The sequence below is a fragment of the Nomascus leucogenys genome, chromosome X, assembly GCF_006542625.1.
Source record: "Nomascus leucogenys isolate Asia chromosome X, Asia_NLE_v1, whole genome shotgun sequence".
Lineage (NCBI taxonomy): Eukaryota > Metazoa > Chordata > Mammalia > Primates > Hylobatidae > Nomascus > Nomascus leucogenys.
The window spans coordinates 60,635,207-60,657,593 of record NC_044406.1 but is presented as its reverse complement, the minus strand read 5'-3'; the positions used below and the strand labels follow the sequence as shown (position 1 = coordinate 60,657,593).

Genomic DNA, 22,387 nt, shown 5'->3' with positions numbered 1-22,387 from the left:
AAGTTTCTCAAGGCCATGGAATGAATAAGTAACCATGCCAGGACTTGTACCTAGGACTCCTGCATCCCTCTCCAGTGTCTGCTCCACTTACCATCTCCCTCTCATGTTACCTCTCAGAATATCAGTTTCCTCATCTGTCAAATAGACATATTAAGAACTCTTTGGTAGGACTCTGGAGTTGGTGATCAGATAAGATAATTTACGTGAAAGCACTGCACAAACTGTTAAATGTCTCTCTCTCTCTCTCTCTCTCTCTCTCTCTCTATATATATATATATATATATATATTTGTTATTAGAGAAACCAGCTCATTTATAGTATGTACTTATTTCAAGTGCCCAGGTTGTGTGAGGCTTTTTGGAGAAAAAGAGAAGTACACAGAAGAAGTTAGTGAGCAGAGGTGGCTAGTTAGAACAGATTCCAGACATGCAAATAAATACCAACCCACATATCCAGGATCTGAAAGAAATCAGATCGTGCATAGGCATTTGCTTTTCTCTACTTGATTTCTTCTTCGCTTTCTGTCTCAGCATTTTATGGTTATGGCTGCCACAGCCTAGGGCCAGGCTAGAGCTCTGGGATTATCTGCTAGGGGAAATATAAAATTATAAATTATGTACAAAATATGAATTGAGGTATGTGGATAGGAACAGAGAGATGAATATCTAGCCCAAGAATGTGCCATCAGTCTTGGATAGCTTCCATTCTGAGCCCTATATCCAAGGTCAACCTCATTTCTCCAGAGCAGGATGTACTATTCCTTTATAAATTGCTTTGAAACGTCTTTATAAAGGTTTGTGCATATTTGTCTGCTTGGGGAGCTTCAGTGACATCATCCTCGTGATCTCCTCTTGGAAGGGCTTGGCAAGTGGTTGAATCCTAGGGCATGCTTCCAAGGCACATACACCCTTTAGGACAAGGCTCAGCAAACATAGTGGGCATTCCCACCCATGGCTGGGAGAAGGTGCCTCTTCTAGACTAAGAATCTGGAAGGTAGGCAGGACTGGGCCTTTCTGTGACAGTAGAACAGTTTTCCCCACTCAGGGGAAACAGGCTGGTCCCTGTTTTCTACCCTCACTTCCTGTTATATGGCCTTGGAGTTCTCATCTGTGACATGTAGTAATGAAAATGCCCTACCTGGTAGTTGTCAAGGTCAATAAGAGACGATATCTAGAGCACAGAACACAGGGCTACATGTGCAGGAGGGCCTCAATAATGGACCATTTCCGTTCTTTTCTTCAGGAAAAGAGCGATTCAAGGGCCTTTGCCTCCCTAACCTACAGCCTAACTCTCTGAGGAGAGCAGACCAATGGAATGGATGAGGACACCAGCAAATCAGAGGCTGCTCTTACTCAGGAGATTCTAATTCCACTGCTAGAGGCCTTATTCTTTTTTTATTATTATTATACTTTAAGTTCTAGGGTACATGTGCACAACATGCAGGTTTGTTACATAGGTATACATGTACCATGTTGGTTTGCTGCACCCATCAACTCGTCATTTACATTAGGTATTTCTCCTAATGCTATCCCTCCCCCAGCCCCCCACTGACTGACAGGCCCTGGTGTATGATGTTCCCCTTCCTGTGTCCATGTGTTCTCATTGTTCAACTCCCACCTATGAGTGAGAACATGTGGTGTTTGGTTTTCTGTCCCTGTGATAGTTTGCTTGGACTGCTGGTTTGTAGCTTCATCCATGTCCCTGCAAAGGACATGAACTCATCCTTTTTTATGGCTGCAGAGTATTCCATGGTGCATATGTGCCACATTGTCTTAATCCAGTCTAACATTGATTGACATTTGGGTTGGTTCCAAGTCTTTGCTATTGTGAATGAATAGTGCCACAATAAACATACATTTGCATGTGTCTTTATAGTACCATGATTTATAATCCTTTGGGTATATACCCAGAAATGGGATCACTGGGTCAAATGGGATTTCTAGTTCTAGATCCTTGAGGAATTGCCACACTGTCTTCCACAATGGTTGAACTAATTTACACTCCCACCAACAGTGTAAAAGTGTTCCTATTTCTCCACATCCTCTCCAGCATCTATTGTTTCCTGACTTTTTAATGATCGCCATTCTAATTGGCACGAGATGGTATCTCGTTGTGGTTTTGATTTGCATTTCTCTGATGACCAGTGATGATGAGCATTTTTTCGTATGTCTGTTGGCTGCACAAATTTCTTCTTTTGAGAAGTGTCTGTTTATATACTTTGCCCACTTTTTGATGGGGTTGTTTTTTTCTTGTAAATTTGTTTAACTTCTTTGTAGATTCTGGATATTAGTGCTTTGTCAGATGAGTAGGTTGCAAAAATTTTCTCCCATTCTGTAGGTTGCCTGTTCACTCTGATGATAGTTTCTTTTGCTGTGCAGAAGCCCTTTAGTTTAATTAGATCCCATTTGACTATTTTGGCTTTTGTTGCCATTGCTTTTGGTGTTTTAGTCATGAAATCTTTGCCCATGCCTATGTCCTGAATGGTATTGCCTAGATTTTCTTCTAGGGTTTTTATGGTGTTAGGTCTTACATTTAAGTCTTTAATCCATCTTGAGTTAATTTTTGTATATGGTGTAAGGAAGGGATCCAGTTTCAGCTTTCTACATATGGCTGGCCAGTTTTCCCAGCACCATCTATTAAATAGGGAATCCTTTCCCCATTGCTTGTTTTTGTCAGGTTTGTCAAAGATCAGATGATGGTAGATGTGTGGTGTTATTTCTGAGGACTCTGTTCTGTTCCATAGGTCTATATATCTGTTTTGATATCAATGCCATGCTGTCTTGGTTACTGTAGCCTTGTAGCATAGTTTGAAGTCAGGTAGCGTGATGCCTCCAGCTTTGTTCTTTTTGCTTAGCATTGTCTTGGCTATGCAGGCTCTTTTTTGGTTCCAGATGAACTTTAAAGTTGTTTTTTCCAATTCTGTGAAGAAAGTCAAGGTAGCTTGTTGGGGATAGCATTGAATCTATAAATTACCTTGGTCAGTATGGCCATTTTCATGATATTGATTCTTTCTATCCATGAGCATAGAATGTTCTTCCATTAGTTTGTGTCCTCTTTTATTTCGTTGAGCAGTGATTTGTAGTTCTCCTTGCAGAGGTCCTTCACATCCCTTGTAAGTTGGATTCCTAGGTATTTTATTCTCTTTGTGGTAATTGTGAATGGGAGTTCACTCATGATTTGGCTGTTTGTCTATTATTAGTGTATAGGAATGCTTGTGATTTTTGCACATTGATTTTGTATCCTGAGACTTTGCTGAAGTTGCTTATCAGCTTAAGGATTCTTGGGGCTGAGACGATGGGATTTTCTATATACAATCATGTCATCTGCAAACAGAGACAACTTGACTTTCTCTTTTCCTAATTGAATACCCTTTATTTCTTTCTCTTGCCTGATTGCCCTACCCAGAACTTCCAACACTATGTTGAATAGGGGTGGTGAGAGAGGGCATCCTTGTCTTGTGCCAGTTTTCAAAGGGAATGCTTCCAGTTTTTGCCCATTCAGTATGATATTGGCTGTGGGTTTGTCATAAATAGCTCTTATTATTTATTTTGAGATATGTTCCATCAATACCTAGTTTATTGAGAATTTTTAGCATGAAGGGCTGTTGAATTTTGTTGAAGGCCTTTTCTGCATCTATTGAGATAATCATGTGGTTTTTGTCATTGGTTCTGTTTATGTGATGGATTACGTTTGTTGATTAGCATATGTTGAACCAGCCTTGCATCCCAGGAATGAAGCCGACCTGATCGTGGTGGATAAGCTTTTTGGTGTGCTGTTGGATTCGGTTTGCCAGTATTTTACTGAGGATTTTCGCATCGATGTTCATCAGGCATATTGGTCTAAAATTCTCTTTTTTTGTTGTGTCTCTCCCAGGCTTTGGAATCAGCATGATGTTGGCCTCATAAAATGAGTTAGGGAGCATGCCCTCTTTTTCTATCGATTGGAATAGTTTCAGAAGGAAGCGTACCACTTCCTCTTTGTACCTCTGGTAGAATTCGGCTGTGAATCCATCTGGTCCTGGACTCTTTTTGGTTGGTAGACTATTAAATATTGCCTCAATTTCAGAACCTACTATTGGTCTATTCAGAGATTCAACTTCTCCCTGGTTTAGTCTTGGGAGGGAGTATGTGTCCAGGAATTTATCCATTTCTTCTAGATTTGCTAGTTTATTTGCATAGAGGTGTTTATAGTACTGTCTGATGGTAGTTTGTATTTCTGTGGGATCGGTGGTGGTATCCCCTTTATCATTTATTATTGCGTCTATTTGATTCTTCTCTCTTTTCTTCTTTATTAGTCTTGCTAGCAGTCTATCTATTTTGTTGATATTTTCAAAAAAGCAGCTCCTGGATTCATTGATTTTTTGAATTGTTTTTAATGTCTCTATCTCCTTCAGTTCTGCTCTGATCTTAGTTATTTCTTGCCTTCTGCTAGCTTTTGAATTTGTTTGCTTCTCTCGTTCTTTTAATTGTGATGTTAGGGTGTTGATTTCAGATCTTTCCTGCTTTCTCTTGTGGGCATTTAGTGTTGTAAATTTCCCTCTACACACTGCTTTAAATGTGTACCAAAGATTCTGGTACGTTTTGTCTTTGTTCTCATTGGTTTCAAAGAACATCTTTATTTCTGCCTTAATTTTGTTATTTACCCAGTAGTCATTCAGGAGCAGGTTGTTCAGTTTCCATGTAGTTGTGTGGTTTTGAGTGAGTTTTTAAATCCTGAGTTCTACTTTGATTGTGCTGTGGTCTGAGAGACAGTTTGTTATAATTTCTTTTCTTTTACATGTGCTGAGGACTGCTTTACTTCCAACTATGTGGTCAATTTTGGAGTAAGTGCAATGTGGTGCTGAGAAGAATGTATATTCTGTTGACTTGGGGTGTAGAGTTCTGTAGAGGTCTATTAGGTCTGCTTGGTCCAGAGCGGAGTTCAAGTCCTGGATATCCTTGTTAACCTTCTGTCTTGTTGATCTGTGTATTATTGACAGTGCAGTAGTAAAGTCTCCCATTATTATTGTGTGGGAGTCTAAGTCTCTTTGTAGGTCTCTAAGGGCTTGCTTTATGAATCTGAATGCTCCTGTATTGGGTACATATATTTTTAGGATAGTTAGCTCTTCTTGTTGAATTGATCCCTTTACCATTATGTAGTGGCCTTCTTTGTCTCTTTTTACCTTTGTTGGTTTAAAGTCTGTTTTATCAGAGACTAGGATTGCAACCCCTACTTTTTTGTTTGTTTGTTTGTTTTCCATTTGCTTGATAGATCTTCCTCCATCCCTTTATTTTGAGCCTATGTGCATCTTTGCACGAGATGGGTCTCCTGAATACAGCACACTGACAAGTCTTGACTGTTTATTCAATTTGCCAGTTTGTGTATTTTAATTGGGGCATTTAGCCCATTTACATTTAAGGTTAATATTGTTAAGTTTGAATTTGATCCCGTCATTTTGATGTTAGCTGGTTATTTTGCCAGTTAATTGACGCAGTTTCTTCATAGCATTGATGGTCTTTACCATTTGGCATGTTTTTGCAGTGGCTGGTACCGGTTGTTCCTTTCCATGTTTAGTGCTTCCTTCAGGAGCTCTTGTAAGGTAGGCCTGGTGGTGACAAAATCTCTCAGCATTTGCTTGTCTGTAAAGGATTTTATTTCTCCTTCACTTATGAAGCTCAGTTTGGCTGGATATGAGATTCTGGGTTGAAAATTCTTTTCTTTAAGAATGTCGAATATTGGCCCCCACTCTCTTCTGGCTTGTAGGGTTTCTGCCAAAAGATCCTCTGTTAGTCTGATGGGCTTCCCTTTGTGGGTAACCCGACCTTTCTCTCTGGCTAGCCTTAACATTTTTTCTTCATTTCAAACTTGGTGAATGTGACAATTATGTGTCTTGGGGTTGCTCTTCTCGAGGAGTATCTTTGTGGTGTTCTCTGTGTTTCCTAAATTTGAATGTTGGCCTGCCTTGCTAGCTTAGGGAAGTTCTCCTGGATAATATCCTGAAGAGCGTTTTCTAAGTTGGTTCCATTCTCCCCATCACTTTCCGGTATGTCAATCAATTGTGTATTTGGTCTTTTCACACAGTCCCATATTTCTTGGAGGCTTTGTTTGTTTCTTTTCACTCTTTTTTCTCTAGTCTTGTCTTCTTGCTTTATTTCATTAATTTGATCTTCAATCACTGATATTCTTTCTTCCACTTGATTGAATCGGCTATTGAAGCTTGTGCATGTGTCACGAAGTTCTTGTGCTGTGGTTTTCAGCTCCATCAGGTCATTTAAGGTCTTCTCTACACTGTTTATTCAAGTTAGCCATTCGTTTAACCTTTTTTCAAGGTTTTTAGCTTCCTTGCGATGGGTTAGAACATGCTCCTTTGGCTCGGAGAAGTTTGTTATTATTGACTTTCTGAAGCCTACTTCTGTCAACTCGTCAAACTCACTCTCCAGCCAGTTTTGTTCCCTTGCTGGCGAGGAGCTCTGATCCTTTGGAGGAGAAGAGGTTCTCTGGTTTTTGGAATTTTCTGCTTTTCTGCTCTGGTTTCTCCCCATCGTTGTGGTTTTATCTACCTTTGTTCTTTGATGTTGGTGACATACAGATGGGGTTTTGGTGTGGATGTCCTTTTTGTTGATGTTGATGCTATTCCTTTATGTTTGTTAGTTTTCCTTCTAACAGTCAGGCCCCTCAGCTGCAGGTCTGTTGGAGTTTGCTGGAGGTCCACTCCAGACCCTCTTTGCCTGGGTATCAGTAGCAGAGGCTGCAGAACAGCAAATATTGCTGCCTGATCCTTCCTCTGGAAGCTTCGTCCCAGAGGGGCACCCACCTGTTTGAGGTGTCTATCGGCCCCTACTGGGAGGTGTCTCCCAGGCAGGCTACACGGGGCTCAGGGACCTGCTTGAGGAGGCAGTCTGTCTGTTCTCAGAGCTTGAATGTCGTGCTAAGAGAATCACTGCTCTCTTCAGAGCTCGGTTGGAAATGCAGAAATCACCCTTCTTCTGCATCGATATCATTAGGAGCTGCAGACCAGAGCTGTTCCTATTTGGCCATCTTGGAAGCGACCTCCTTTTTTTTTTTTTTTCAGGGTCTTGCTCTATTTTCTAGGCCGGAGTGCAGTGGCATGATTACGGCTCACTGCAACTTCCACCTCCCGGGCGCAGGTGATCCTCCCACCTCAGCCTCTCAGGCAGCTGGAACTACAGGCACATACCACCACACCCTGCTAATTTTTTGTGGAGACAAGATCTCACTATGTTGCCCAGGCTGGTCTCAAACTCCTGGGCTCAAGCAGTCTGCCTGCTTTGACCTCCCAAAGTGCTGGGAATACAAGCATGAGCCACCGCGCCTGGCCCTGTGCGTTTTTAGTGAACTTTCTGAGGGCGAAGGGGACAGGCCTTTCTACATGGGCATACAGCATTTTAGAGAAAAAGGAGATGCTGCCAGCATCAAGGGAAACCAGGAGTTTACCGCACCTTCATATGAACAGAGGGCACAGTCAATGCCTGACGTATGTGCTTTAGAAGTAGTCATTGCGAACAGACTTCTACACAACACACCCTTCCCTTTCAGAGGGTTGAGGGACCCATGAGGCCTTCTCTGAAGTGGGTTTGGGGAGGAGCACAGGGAGCAGAGTGCAGGCATGAGTCCCAGGCCATCTGAGCCAGTAGCTCCATCTGAGGGCGCTGGCAGTGTGCAGCTCCTTGATCTTGGCTGCAGTAAGGTAGGAACTGAGATTTTGTCCATACTGAAGATGGGGAGACTGAGACACAGCAAGGTGAAGAAACTTGCCAGAGGCCCATCAGCTGCTAGGCAATGGAAGTGGAACCAGAACCCAGGCGGTGTGGTTCCAGAGCTCGTGTGCTTGCTGCTGTACCTTTTAATGTCACACTCCCAGAATGCAATACAGCGTGGTGGGGGCTCCTCAACCAAGAAAGAGCAAGCTCTTATCATGTGCTAGGCAGAGTTCCTGCCCTGGTGGGCTTAGAGTCTAGTGCAGGGAGACAGAAGATAAAGCAATAAATAAATAAACAGTACATTAGGTTGCAAGAAGCAGTCGGGCACAGTAGCTCCTGCCTATAATCCCAGCTACTCAGGAGGCTGAGGCAGGAAGATTGTTTGAGTCAAGGAGGTCGAGACCAATCTGGGGAACAAAGTGAGCTCCCCCTATCTCTAAAAAACTTTTTTTTTAAGTTGCAATAAATGCTTTGAAGAAAAACAAAGCAGGGTAGTGTGCTGAGAGTGGTGAGGGTTTATTTATTTATTTTGCATTTATTTATTTTTACTTAATTTGCATCTATTTATTTTGCATTTATTAATTGCATTTATTTATTTTTAAAATTGGGCTGCGCCTGGTAGTTGATGCCTGAAATCTCAGTACTTTCAAAGGCTGAGGCAAGAGGATCACTTGAATCCAGCCTCTGCAACATAGTGAGATCCCTTTTCTACAAAAAATACAAAAATTAGCTGGCCATGGTGGTGTGTGCTTGTAGTCCCAGCTACTCAGGAGGCTGAGGCAAGAGAATGGATTGAGACTGGGATGTCAAGGCTGCAGTGAGCCATGATCACGCCACTGCACTCCAACCTGGGCAACAGAGCAAGACTTTGTCTCTATACATTTTTATATATTTATGGTGTACAACATAATGTTTAGATTGGGCTGCTATTTTTAATGGTCAGAGACAGCCTCATGAAGAGCTGCTTTTTTTTTTTTTTCCCCAGACAGATCTTGCTCTGTCTCCCTGGCTGGAGTGAAGTGGCGTGATCACGGCTCATTGCAGCCTGGACCTCTTGGACTCAGATGATCCTCCTGCCTCAGCCTTCTGAGTAGCAGGGACTACAGGCATGCACTACTACTCCCAGCTATTTTGTTTTATTTTTATTTTTGTAGAGACAAGGTCTTGCTATGTTGCTTGGGCTGGTCTTGAACCTCTGGGGCACAAGCAATCCTCCTGCCTCAGCCTCCCAAAGTGCTGTGATTACAGGTGTAAGCCACCATGCCTAGTCTATCCATTTTATTTTTGAGCTATTATTTACATACAATAAAGTACACTAATATGAAGAGTACAGCTCAATTACTTGTTACATTTATAGACAGCATATAAGCACCAGCCAAATTACAATTTAGAACATTTTCAGCACCAGGAAATTTCCTCTTTCCCAGTCTCTACCCTAGAGGTCACCACTATACTTATTGCTGTCACCCGCAATTAGTTTTGCCATTATCTGGCTTTTTTTTCACTAAGCATAATGTCAGTGAGATTCAAATATGTGGTTGTGCATGTCTGTTCATTATTATTGCTGTGTATTTCTACATGGATGTTCCATGTTTGTTTATTCATTCTCCTTTGGATGGATATGAAGGTCATTACCATTTTTGGCTATTATGAATAAAGCTGCTGTAAACATTGATTTGTAGGAGTTCTTTATATATACTGGATATGAGTTCCTTTTTCAGTTTTAATTTATTTTTATCACTCTTTCTTCATGATCCAGATATTTTAAAATGCAAAGAAAATCAACTTTCAGGCCGGGTGTAGTGGCTCACACCTGTAATCCCAGCACTTTGAGAGGCCAAGACAGGTGGATCACGTGAGGTCAGCAGTTCAAGACCAGCCCGGCTAATATGGAGAAACCTCATCTCTACCAAAAATACAAAAATTAGCCAGGCATAGGGGGCGGATGCCTGTAATCTCAGCTACTTGAGAGGCTGAGGCAGGAGAACTGCTTGAACCCAGGAGGCAGAGGTTGCAGTGAGCTGAGATTGTACCACTGCACTCCAGCCTAGGCGATAGAGCAAGACTCAGTCTAAAAAAAAAAAAAGAAAGAAAAGAAAATTAATTATATCTTCAGGGACTGGCACTAAAAATCCTCAGACTGTAAATGAGTTATACAAATGAAAATATCAAATGGAGATCCAGTTATCAAAATGAAAGTACTCAACATATTAAAAGTTCACAAGTATTTGTGTAGAGCACATAAAAAAGTCAGCTTGCTAACTAACTGCTGTGATTTTAAAGAACTATTGCAGAGGTTTGGAGAAAATAGATTTATTAGTTAACTTATAAAGAGATTAAAGAGCTTGAAACAAGCATTAAAAAGAAATTTGTGCCTTTATTAGAATGTTGTTAGGCTTTAAATATGCCAATTTTGGTAATCAAATTATTGTTGTTGTTGTTGTTGTTTTATAAGAAATGACACTATGGAACTGCAATACTGGTCCAACACTCTTGTCTTTACTTTTTTTTTAAAAGCAAGAAACAGAATATGAGTAATCAGAAAGCTGCAGCAGGCATCAGTTAATCCAAGATATCAGCTCTTAGTTTCAAAAGCACTTGCAAAGAAAACCTTTTGGGGGGAAGGAGTGGAGGGGTATGGAAGCACTCCATAATAACTGGAATCCCATTGGTGTGTATGCCAAGTCTCATGGGGCTATTTTTTAAATTTATCCTTTACTTGTTCATGATTTTTCTCTCAAACACAATTTTTCTTTGACTTTTTAATCCTCAAAGTATAAAAAGTATGAAATATAAACAAGCTCTTGCATTGCACACTTAGAAGTGTACAATTAAATAATTATAGAGCTATCTACACACTGATAAATCCATCGAATCTTGGATAATTCATTAACATACAAAATACCAGGGCAAAGAAGGAACTAAAACCCACTTCTTTTGTTACACATACGATTCAAATATTCAATCAAAAAAAATACAATCACTTTCTTTCTCTTCTACATTTGCATGTTGATACACTTATTAAAATATTCCTGTATAATTATGTTTGGTCTTACTATTTCAAGTCAGGTTTAAAACCTCAAAACCAGCCATCCAGACAAAACATAATGAAAAAGATTATCTCTTCTCCACCTCCTTAACCCCTATAACTATGAAGTCATTTTTATGACATGACTCCAAACACCGGATTGTGACAGCAAATGCTAGGTCCAATTTCTTCATAATCATTTTTAGTATGGCATACTTGGTAGAACTCTGGCGTGGAAGCTAGCATTGATCCTCCAAACCAAACTGCATATGGCTGCATATGGTGTGTAATGACTTGTACATCAATAGATTTTGGCTTCAATCTACTGCCACTCAATTCCTTACTTAATTTCAGCCAGGCATCTACATACAGTTCTTTTCAAATCTCTTTGCAAGTGATATCCAAAGTCACTGAACGTGGTTGAACCTACAGAGAGGACCATATTCTTACAGAGAGGCCATCTGACATCAATAGGACAATTCTGAATTACTTCATCTACAATTTCTGAGATAGGTTATGTGAAGTCTGGATTGGCAAACTCTGGATGAAAAAAAGATTTCAAATCCCAAAAATCTCTCAGAAACAACACCAATGGAAAATTCTTTCTTTGAGATAGCATTGATTCTGGTATACTGTTTAATCCATTTTGACCCATCTGCGTCATACTTGTTAAATTCTTTTACTAAATCTGGGCAGACATAACTATAGTGCTCCTTTATTGTCTTAGCAGTTTCCAGGGATTGTTTTCAAGGGATTCCTACTTCTCGGTCTCTCAGCAGTTGCGGAATAAAATATGCTATATCTCGTCCTGGGATTGGAATGTGTTTAATACAGTTGCCAATCAAATACCCTTCAGCCATAGCAATGACATGAGTGACACGGTCTCCACTGTCTATTACTGTACCTGTAAACGTCCGTCCTCCTACTTGTCTGGAGGTCCAAGATGCAGCTAAGGCAAGAACAGCCTGCACAGCAATGCACAAGCCTGGAACACTGAAGGACTCAAACATTACTTCAGCAGTATATTCCCTGTTTTCTGGAGTATTAAGTCGAGGTTCAGACAAAATAAAATAATGGTCTTCAGTTTCTGCCATTAAATATTTAGGATGACTTGCTCCATAAACCTTTTTGTCAGGTCCAGCTTCAACTATACCATGGTGCATTGGCCACTTTGTTGCATATGTAGGTTTTTTCTACTGCTTCATCACCAATGAAGAAGTCTTGGTCATCAATACCTTTCATCACCCTCCTTTGAGACTGATCACCCACTTTTGGTGACTCCTTAGTAGCAATACAGGAAAGGATGATCAACTGTGGTTCTATATTTCTGGCATATTCTAGTTTTGTATACCCCATGCTACAGTCCACCACACAGGCCTGCAGCCCTCCCATCATTTCCCTCCTTGCCTGCTTCTGCTGCCGCCGCCGTCTGCTCCATGCTGCTAGGGGACAGAGATTGGTGATGGGAGACAGGGGCTATCTGACTGACCATACACAGCCGGGCCACCCTCACCATTCGGTAGGTAGCCAGGAAGCCCAAGTAGTAGCAAGAAAGCAGCAAGCTCAGTGGGCAGCCATCACTTCTGCAACCCAGGCAGGCAGGTAGTCCTCTTTTTTGGGTATCTATATCTCAAATATTTTTTCTCTGAATGCAGTTACCTTTTTATTCCCTTAATTCATTTTGATAAAGAGAAGTTCTTAAATTTAGTGGAGTCTAATTTATCAATCTTTTTCTTTATGGTTAGTGCTTTTTATATCCTGTTTAAAAAATCTTTGCCCGAGAATAAAATACCTAGGAATCCAACTTACAAGGGATGTGAAGGACCTCTTCAAGGAGAACTACAAACCACTGCTCAATGAAATAAAAGAGGATACAAACAAATGGAAGAACATTCCATGCTCATGGGTTGGAAGAATCAATATCGTCAAAATGGCCATACTGCCCAAGGTAATTTATAGATTCAATGCCATCCCCATCAAGCTACCAATGACTTTCTTCACAGAATTGGAAAAAACTACTTTAAAGTTCATATGGAACCAAAAAAGAGCCCGCATCGCCAAGTCAATCCTAAGCCAAAAGAACAAAGCTGGAGGCATCACGCTACCTGACTTTAAACTATACTACAAGGCTACAGTAACCAAAACAGCATGGTACTGGTACCACAACAGAGACATAGATCAATGGAACAGAATAGAGCCCTCAGAAATGATGCCGCATAGCTACAACTATCTGATCTTTGACAAACCTGACAAAAACAAGAAATGGGGAAAGGATTCCCTATTTAATAAATGGTGCTGGGAAAACTGGCTAGCCATATGTAGAAAGCTGCAACTGGATCCCTTCCTTACACCTTATACAAAAATTAATTCAAGATGGATTAAAGACTTATATGTTAGACCTAAAACCATTAAAATCCTACAAGAAAACCTAGGCAATACCATTCAGGACATAGGCGTGGGCAAGGACTTCATGTCTAAAACACCAAAAGCAATGGCAACAAAAGCCAAAATCGACAAATGGGATCTCATTAAACTAAAGAGCTTCTGCACAGCAAAAGAAACTATCATCAGAATTAACAGGCAACCTACAGAATGGGAGAAAATTTTTGCAACCTACTCATCTGACAAAGGGCTAATATCCAGAATCTATAATGAACTCAAACAAATTTACAGGAAAAAAACAAACAACCCCATCAAAAAGTGGGCAGAGGACATGAACAGACACTTCTCAAAAGAAGACATTTATGCAGCCAGAAAACACATGAAGAAATGCTCATCATCACTGGCCATCAGAGAAATGCAAATCAAAACCACAGTGAGATACCATCTCACACCAGTTAGAATGGCCATCATTAAAAAAATCAGGAAACAACAGGTGCTGGAGAGGATGTGGAGAAATAGGAACACTTTTACACTGTTGGTGGGACTGTAAACTAGTTCAACCATTGTGGAAGTCAGTGTGGCGATTCCTCAGGGATCTCGAACTAGAAATACCATTTGACCCAGCCATCCCATTACTGGGTATATACCCAAAGGACTATAAATCATGCTGCTATAAAGACACATGCACACGTATGTTTATTGCGGCACTATTCACAATAGCAAAGAGTTGGAACCAACCCAAATGTCCAACAACGATAGACTGGATTAAGAAAATGTGGCACATATACACCATGGAATACTATGCAGCCATAAAAAATGATGAGTTCGTGTCCTTTGTAGGGACATGGATGAAACTGGAAAACATCATTCTCAGCAAACTATCGCAAGGACAAAAAACCAAACACCGCATGTTCTCACTCATAGGTGGGAATTGAACAATGAGAACTCATGGACACAGGAAGGTGAACATCACACCCTGGGGACTGTTGTGGGGTGGGGGGAGGGGGGAGGGACAGCATTAGGAGATACACCTAATGCTAAATGACGAGTTAATGGGTGCAGGAAATCAACATGGCACATGGATACATATGTAACAAACCTGCACATTGTGCACATGTACCCTAAAACCCTAAAGTATTAAAAAAAAAAAAAAAAAAAAAAAAAAAAAAAAAAAAATCTTTGCCCACCTCAAGGTCATGAATGCATCCTCCTGGCTTTTCATCTCCTAGAAGGTGCTTTACCTTTCATATTTAGGTCTATGATCCAACTGAAATTAATGTTTGTATGTGATGCAAGGCAGGAGATAAGGGTCATTGTTTTTCCCATGCAGGCAGCCAATTGCTCCTACCACTTACTGAAAAGATCGCCCTTTTCTCTACTAAATCACAGCAGCAGCCTTTGCTGTAGTTAGCTGACCTGTGAGTCTGTTTCTGGGTTGCAGTGATGTTTGAGCTGAAATGTGAATGAAGTAAGTGAAGGAGGCAGCCATGGTGCTAAAGGAGACAGAATATTACAGGGCCTAGACTAGGGTGAGGCCTTTTCCTTGGGCAAAAATTTAAGGGGGCACCAAAAACCTCAGTAATTAAGGTAAAGAATATTTTAATGCAATATTAAAACATCAGAATAAACGTAGAAAATCCATTATAAACAATATATCAAAATTGTACATAAAGGCAGGATGGGTATTACTGACTTTTCCTTTTGTCTTGGGGGGTCCCATATGGCTTGACAAGGCACTGACGCATAGAGTGCTGAAGGTGGGATTGGGGAAGCAGCCAGGAAGAAGTGCCTAATCAGCTCTGCCTGAAGTAAGGGAGGTAGGCATCAGAGAAAGCTGCCCACAGGAGGTGACATTTGTCCAGGTCTCAAAAGAAGAGTAGGTGATTTCCAGACAGTACCTGGGGTAGGAGGGCATCCCAGGCAGAATACACTGTGAGCTCTGCCAACAGTGGGGAGGGAGAGATGGTGAGAGAAGAGGCTGGAAAGATGGGCAGAAACCAGATGGCAAAGGGCCTGTCATTCTAGCCTGAGAAGTACAGGCTTTGTTTTGAAGGTAAAGGGAAGCTATGGATGCTTTTGGTAGTGGAATTAGTACATGTGGTGTTTAGGAAGAGGTTAACCTCAGCAGGCCTCCTCCCTCTGCCGTATCCCTGTCTGCTTGAGAAGTGGAATGGGAATTACCGTCAGAGTGCGACTTCCATGAAGGGGTGAGAGCTCCAGGGGAAAGAGCCCAGAGCCAAGGACCGTGAGGCTTCTACACCAGCCTTTAGTTCCCATGGGGACCTTATCCGGGTCATTGGCTTCTGTAGCTCTTGGCTTTCCAGCTGGATGTGGGACTTCTTCTCCATCCTCTTGGCAGGTGGCCAAACACTTCCATGCTTTCTCTACTTCCATGCCACCTTCCCTGAGAAGTGGGCTCTTTTCACCCCCCGTTGTCCTCTCCCTGCCTACCTGCCGCCTTAGCAGTCATAGTCTTTATGCCATGGAAATTTAGGGCTGAAAGGAGGTTTGTTCACAGACCATCTACGGTAGTGACTCGCAACTCTGCCTATCGATTGGAATCAGTTGGAAAACCTTATAAGTACTGATGCCTGGGTCCCACACCCTGAGACTCTGATGTCTGAGGGATCTGGGCTGCGGCCTCGACATCTGGGGATTTCAAAGCTCCCCAGGAGATTCTAATGTGCAGCCAAGGTCAAGAGCCTCTGATCCAGTGTTTCCCAAACATCACCAATAATGCCAATCCCCCGGGATACTTGTTAAACCCACCCATTTTTGGACTCCACCTCAGAAGGGCCAGGGACAGGCTTCTTTCTGACTGGACTTAAGAGTAGAGTTCACAGCAGCTGGGTAACTCCCTTTTCCTCTTCTTCCTCTTCCTCCTCCTCCTTCTCCCACTCCTCTTACTCCCAGCCATGAGCCTCTGAACAAGCCGTGTGTGTTTGTGTGTGTGTGTGATGCATGCTATGGGTGGAGGAGGTATGGCTAGGGGCCCCTCACAGAGCAGTTTGCCCTGGATTCCATGCTGGCAAGTTTATTGGGCAACAGGCAGATACTCAAAGCTTCAACAAACAAGTGTAGATTAAGCCTCAGTCCTGGGTGACACTGTCCCCTCCCCTTTTTTAGCAACTGAAACCCTCCCCACCATGACCTGAGCCAAAACATAGGAGAAGAGGGTTGAGATAGGGGTTTGCCCCCTCCCACAATCTAGCTTTTTCCTTCCTGCCTTGGAAAAGACAGTATTGGGCAGATAAGCAAGAGATTGGGTGTGGAGGTGGGTTGGGAATCAGGGACAAGGATGAAGGAAGAGAAGGGGGCCAGGCTAAAGGTGCTGGGTGGGTACTGGGGTGTGGCCCCATAGAGGGACATCAGAGACACAGAGCCAGAGGTACAAGTCCCAGTGACTGAAGCTATAACACATCCCTTTAATATCCTCTGCCACAGAGAACTGCCAAGCATCAACTTGAAGGCTAGCCACAGAAGTCTTTCAAAAATTTTTTGAGTAAATGAATACGTGGAGCTCCAGGGTTAGAAGGATATACTTCAGGGGCAGCTGTTGAGGGGCAGGCTGGTAGAGCCGACATCCCACCCTTTCACCAGAGCTGGTCTGCTTTTTGTTTCGGATATTTTTTTCTGTTAGATTTCAGTTGAATGTAGGATTTTTATTATTTTTTTTTAGGTATAGAAACCACAGATGTGTTCCAATGTTTTCATGTTACAGATGAAAGGAAACTGAGGCTCACACAGTCAGTGACAGAACAGGAGCTGGGGCCATGTCTGTCTGAGGCCTAGAATTCAGGCTTCCTGAAACTGAGCATCATTTTCACCAGATCGGGCCTCCCTCACCCCAAACCTCTACTTCTCTATTTCCAGTCTACTTAGATGGCCTGGAGGGGTGGGAAGAAAAAAGGAAGGAGGGAAGGAGAAGAAAGAAAGGAAAGAAGGAGGGAGGAAGAGAAAAGAGGAAAGAAAGAGTTCACTGCTGTGTGGACAAATAGGCCATTCGTATGTCCTGAAGAAGGGGGAATTTGGTGAGGGTATTAGAGAACCAGGATTTCCTTGAAGACCAGTGTTTCTCTGGGAGAAATTTGGCTGGACTAGAGACTGAAGCAAGGCAAGAGTTAGGGAAAAAAATCACACTTTGTCCTGAAGCGCCCCAGGCTGAACTCCATAAGGATTCAGGGTGCGTGGAGATGCCCCTCTTGTGACGTGTTGCAGTCAAGTTCTGACTCTGGCTACAGTATTCACTGGGCATCTGTGAACAAATTGCTAAGCTTCCAGAGCCTCAGTCGTCAAGTGGAGCTGGTACGCCGTTCCCTGTTGCCTCCCAGGGCTATTGTGAAACGGACAGAAGATGCAGATTAGGAAAGTCCTTTGATTCTCAAACATCTCTGAGGGTGCTGTGAAACGCACAGCATCCCAGGCCTGTCCCTGGAGCTTCTGAAATGGAACCCAGAAGCAGGTATGTTTAACAAGTATCTCAGTGGATCCATATCATCAGCAATGTTTGGGAAACGCTGGATCAAAAGTCCACAACCCTAGCTGCGTATTGGAATTACCTGTGGAGCTTTGAAATCCCTAGAAGCCCAGGCCACAGCCCAGACCAATGACATCAGAGTCTCTGGGGGTGGGACCCAGACATCGGTATTTTTAAAGTTTTCCAGGTGATTCCAATGCATAAGCAGAGTTGGGAGCCACTACCCTAGATGGTCTGTGAACAAACCCCCTTTCAGCCCTAAATTCCATGGCATAGGGACTGTGGCTGCTAAGCCTATGAGTAGGCAGGAGAGGACCCTGGGGCAGGGAGAGGATCTGGCCTCTTTTTGAAGTGTAGAGAGCACTAGGCTTGGAGTCAAGAGGTCCTCAGTCTTATCCCCCAACTTGCTAGCACTGTGAGCTTGGGTAGGACACTTCCCTTTTCCAGAGCCATGGAGTCTTGAGCAGTCAGATTGTGTGTGGTTGAAGGGAGGGGAATTGCCCTATAGAGCTCCAAAGCTTATTATGAGAAACACTTGAGCTAAGTCTTAGCAAAGTACCTTACAAAAGTCCAAGAGAAACACTCAAACGTTACTTAGCCCAAAGCAAAGAAGAAAAGAGTAGGAGAGAGAAAAGAGGAAAGAAAGCAAGAGCTCGTTGCCCTGTGTGGGCCAATGGGCCATTTGTGTGTCCTGAAAGATGGAGAATTTGGGGGCTTTAGGGGAAGGGAGTATTAGAGAAGCAGGGTTTCTTAGACCAACCATAAGGGCTTATCTTTATCAGGATGCAATTAATTATCTCCATTATTAATAATTTCTCCAACATGGTGGGGGGGGCAGGTGACCTTTTAGATCAATGCATCTAATTTGCCTCCCTAACTCCAGGAAAGAGTGAGACATAAACAGAATACAAAAAATGACCATGATAGTGTTCCCTTAAGTTTGTTTTTGGGCTTTGCATAAGCTAAGAGGAGATACTATTTGTGGCTAATGGAAAAGAGGGAAGACAACCCCTCTGTGTCCAGCTAGCCCCCCATAATCCTTACAACAACGCTGCCAGATATATTGTTATCTCCATCTTGCAGATGAGGCAACTGCGACTCAAAGAGGTAAAGGGCTTTATCTGAGATCACACAGCTAAAACGTGAGCAGCACAGAAAATCAGACCAAGACCAATGAGTCTCTAAACTATCAAAACAAATCATAGGAATCTCTTCAACAAATGGTACCAAGAAAACTGGATAACCACATGCAAAACAGAAACTTGGCCTCCTACTTCACTGCAGATGCAAATATTAACTCAAAATGGTTCAACGGCCGAAATATAAGATCTATATTGCTTGGTGGCTCACACCTATAATCCCAACATTTTAGAAGGCCAAGGCAGGAGGATCACTTGAGGCCAGCAGTTTGAGGCCAGCCTGGGCAACATAGTGAGACCCCATCTTTACAAAAAAATCCAGAAACATTACCGGGCATAGTGGCACACACCTGTAGTCCTAGCTACTCAGGAGGCTGAGCCCAAGAGGTCGAGGCTGCAGTGAGCTGAAATTGCACCACTGCACTCCAGCCTGGGTGACAGTGCAAGACTCTGTTTCAATTAAAAAGAAAAAAGAGCTGAAACTATTAGGCAAACACATATGGGCATATCTTCATGAGCTCAGATTTGGCAAACAATTCTTAGATTTGGCACAAGAAAGCATGAGCAACAAAAGAAAACTATAGGCCAGGCGCAGTGGCTTGGCGGGCGGATCACAAGGTCAGGAGTTCGAGATCAGCCTGGCCAACATAGTGAAACTCCATCTCTAGTAAAAATACAAAAATTAGCCAGGCGTGGTGGCAGGTGCTCCTGTAATCCCAGCTACTCAGGAGGCTGAGCAGGAATCGCTTGAACCTGGGAGGCAGAGGTTGCAGTGAGCCAAGATCACGCCACTGCACTCCAGCCTGGGTGACAGAGCGAGACTCCATCTCAAAAAGAAAAATATATAAAGTGCACTTCATCAAAATTAACTTTTGTACATCAAAGGGCACCATTGTGTAAGTGAACAGACAACCTACAGAATGAGAAAATATTTGTGAGTCATATATCTGATAAAGATTTAGTATCCAGAACATATATAAAGAACTCTTATAATTCAACAACAAAAAGTCAAACCAATTCAAAACTAGGCAAAGGATTTCAATAGACATTTCTCTAAAGAAGCTATACAAATTCCCAATAAGCACATGAAAAGATGTTCAACATAATAGATCATTAAGGAAATGCAATTCAAAGCCACAATGAGAGATACAACTCCACACCCACTAGGATGGCTATAATAATAAAAAAGGAAAATAACAAGTGTTGACAAGGACGTGGAGAAACAGGAATGCTTGTACGGTGTGGTGGCAGGTGCCTGGTAAGTCACCAGTGCTCAGACTAAACCTGGGAGAGGCCTGAGGCAGGGAGGAATTGCTTGAAACCTGGGAGGCAAGAGGTTGGCAGTGAGCCGAGATCATGCCAATGCACTCCAGCTTGGGTGACAGAGTGAGACTCTGTCTCCAAAAAAAAAAAAAAGTTAAACATAGAATTACCATATGAGCCAGCAATTTTATTCCTAGGTATATGCACTAAAGAATTAAAACAGGTACTCAAACAAGTACTTGTTCACAAGTCTTCATAGCAGCACCATTCACAATAACCAAAAGGTAGAAACAACTCAAATGTCTATCAATGGATGAATGAATAAACTAGTTGTGGTATAACCATACAAGGAAATATTATTGAATCATAAAATGGGCATGAAGTACTGATACACACTAGAACCTGGATGAACCTCAAAAACATTAACTGAAAGTAACCAAACACAAAGAGCCATATATTATATGATTCCGTTTATATAAAATATTCAGAAAAGGCAAATCCTAGGGACAGAAAACAGATTAGTGGTTTCCAGGGAATTGGGGGAGAAGGAAATGGGGAATGACTGCTTAATGGACATAGGGTGTTCTTCTGGGGTGATGGAAAAATTTTGAAACTGGAGAAAGGTGGTTGTACAACATTGTGGATGCACTAAATGCCACTCAATTATACACTTGAAAATGGTTAATTGTATGTTATGTGAATTTCACCTTTAAAAAAATCATGAGAGATCACAGCTGCCCATCTCTACACGAGACATGCCACCTGAGTAGCCAACTGCTAGATCTAGTATCATGTGACCTCTGCTGCATGAGACACATTTTCTATATGTTCAGAGCTTAGCTTGATAACCAATAACAGCACAAAGTGCAAATAGTGTCCTTTAGTTAATCAACCGGCTTATATTCAATTCACAGTAGGAAAACTAGGGAATCCCTCACTTCATGACTTTCACTTTCCTATTGGAACCCCAATTTTGTTGAGGTACCCACCCTCCTCTGTGTGGTCATATGTTTCAAAGGTAGGTTCTGATTGTTCTAAGCCTACTGCAGAGGAGTAGGCTTAGAACAACCCCTGGCCTGTGATTGGCTTCAGATTGGGCATGCGACACATTTTGGGCTAATGAGCCAACAAAATGCTGATCCTTCTGCAGTAACAGCAGCCAGTCTTGAGTGGTGACAATATTATTCTGCTTTGGGACTTGAACTGAAACCTCAGCTCTTCTCAGGTCTCGAGTCTACTGGCTTTTAGACTGGAGCTTACACCATGGGCTCTTCTATTTCTCAGGCCTTTGTACTTGGACTAGAACTACATATTAGCTCTCCTGGGCCTCCAGCTTGCCAACTGCAGATCTTGAGACTTCTCAGCCTCCATAATCATATGAACCAATTCCTTATAATAAATCTCTTTCTTTCCGTATGTACATCCTGTTGGTTCAGTTTTTCTGAAGAATCCTGACCAGTACACTTGGAGGACACTTATTTCCTCCAAGACATAGAGTTCCTTTCACCTTGGCAGTCTCAGAATTTAGAATCAGGAGACTTGGATTCAGATCCTGGCTCTGCCACCCTTCTGAGGTCTGGGCAAGTCATTTACTGTATATCACTAGCTTCAGTAGTTTGGTCCGTCCGTAAAGAAAGAAATAACAATACCTGCCCTGAAATCTTGCTGGGTTGTCAATGCAGCCAGCCGTAAGATAACGGTAGACTCATAATAAAGGAAAGTTTCCACCTCTCTATACCCACCTTTTAATCAAGGGAGAAATTGTTTTTTCCTAGTAGAACAAAAAAAGCCTTGAAGCCTTGAAGCCAGATGCTGGAATCTGGCTCTTCCTCTATTACTATCTCAGTGGGTGGCCTTGGGCTGGGACATTCCCCACTCAGGGGTTGTCTTGTGGATATAGTTAAGAGGGTGGTCAAGAAGAATTGGACCATTCCAGGAACCTAAGAGACATTGAATCACAGAAAGGGCAGACACATTTCCACATTAGATTCCAAGATTCCTTTCATAGAACCATCTCCCAGGGACTTGGGCCCAGAACTCTTCAAGCTTCAGCTGCCAGAAGATTGTTTAGCTTTGGGTTTGGCAAGCAAGCAGCTCTGATCCTGTTTTCCAAATCTCTCTCTCTCTCTCTCTCTCTCTCTCTCTCTCTCTCTCTTCAGAGAGCACATTTGCTCAGCCCTGCTATTCAGAATGAGCCAGGCAGTCCAGTCTTTTGACTTGCAAACCTGTGAATGCAGAATATTTTAGGCAGCCTGTTTGTTAATAGTCCTTTGTGCAAGGTTGTTCTTAGCTTCTAATTGCCAAGATTTCTTATCTGGCTGTTTCTTATTAAAGAGACAGGTTGTTTAACACCCAGCAAGATCTGTCTCCCATGAGCCTTGAAGGTATTTCTAACACT

General features: G+C 42.3%; 1 pseudogene; it reads right to left on the bottom strand.

The window, feature by feature from the left end:
- Positions 1 to 10,863: 10,863 nt before the first annotated feature.
- On the bottom strand, positions 10,864 to 12,123 carry LOC100606584 (annotated as a pseudogene).
- Positions 12,124 to 22,387: the final 10,264 nt, after the last annotated feature.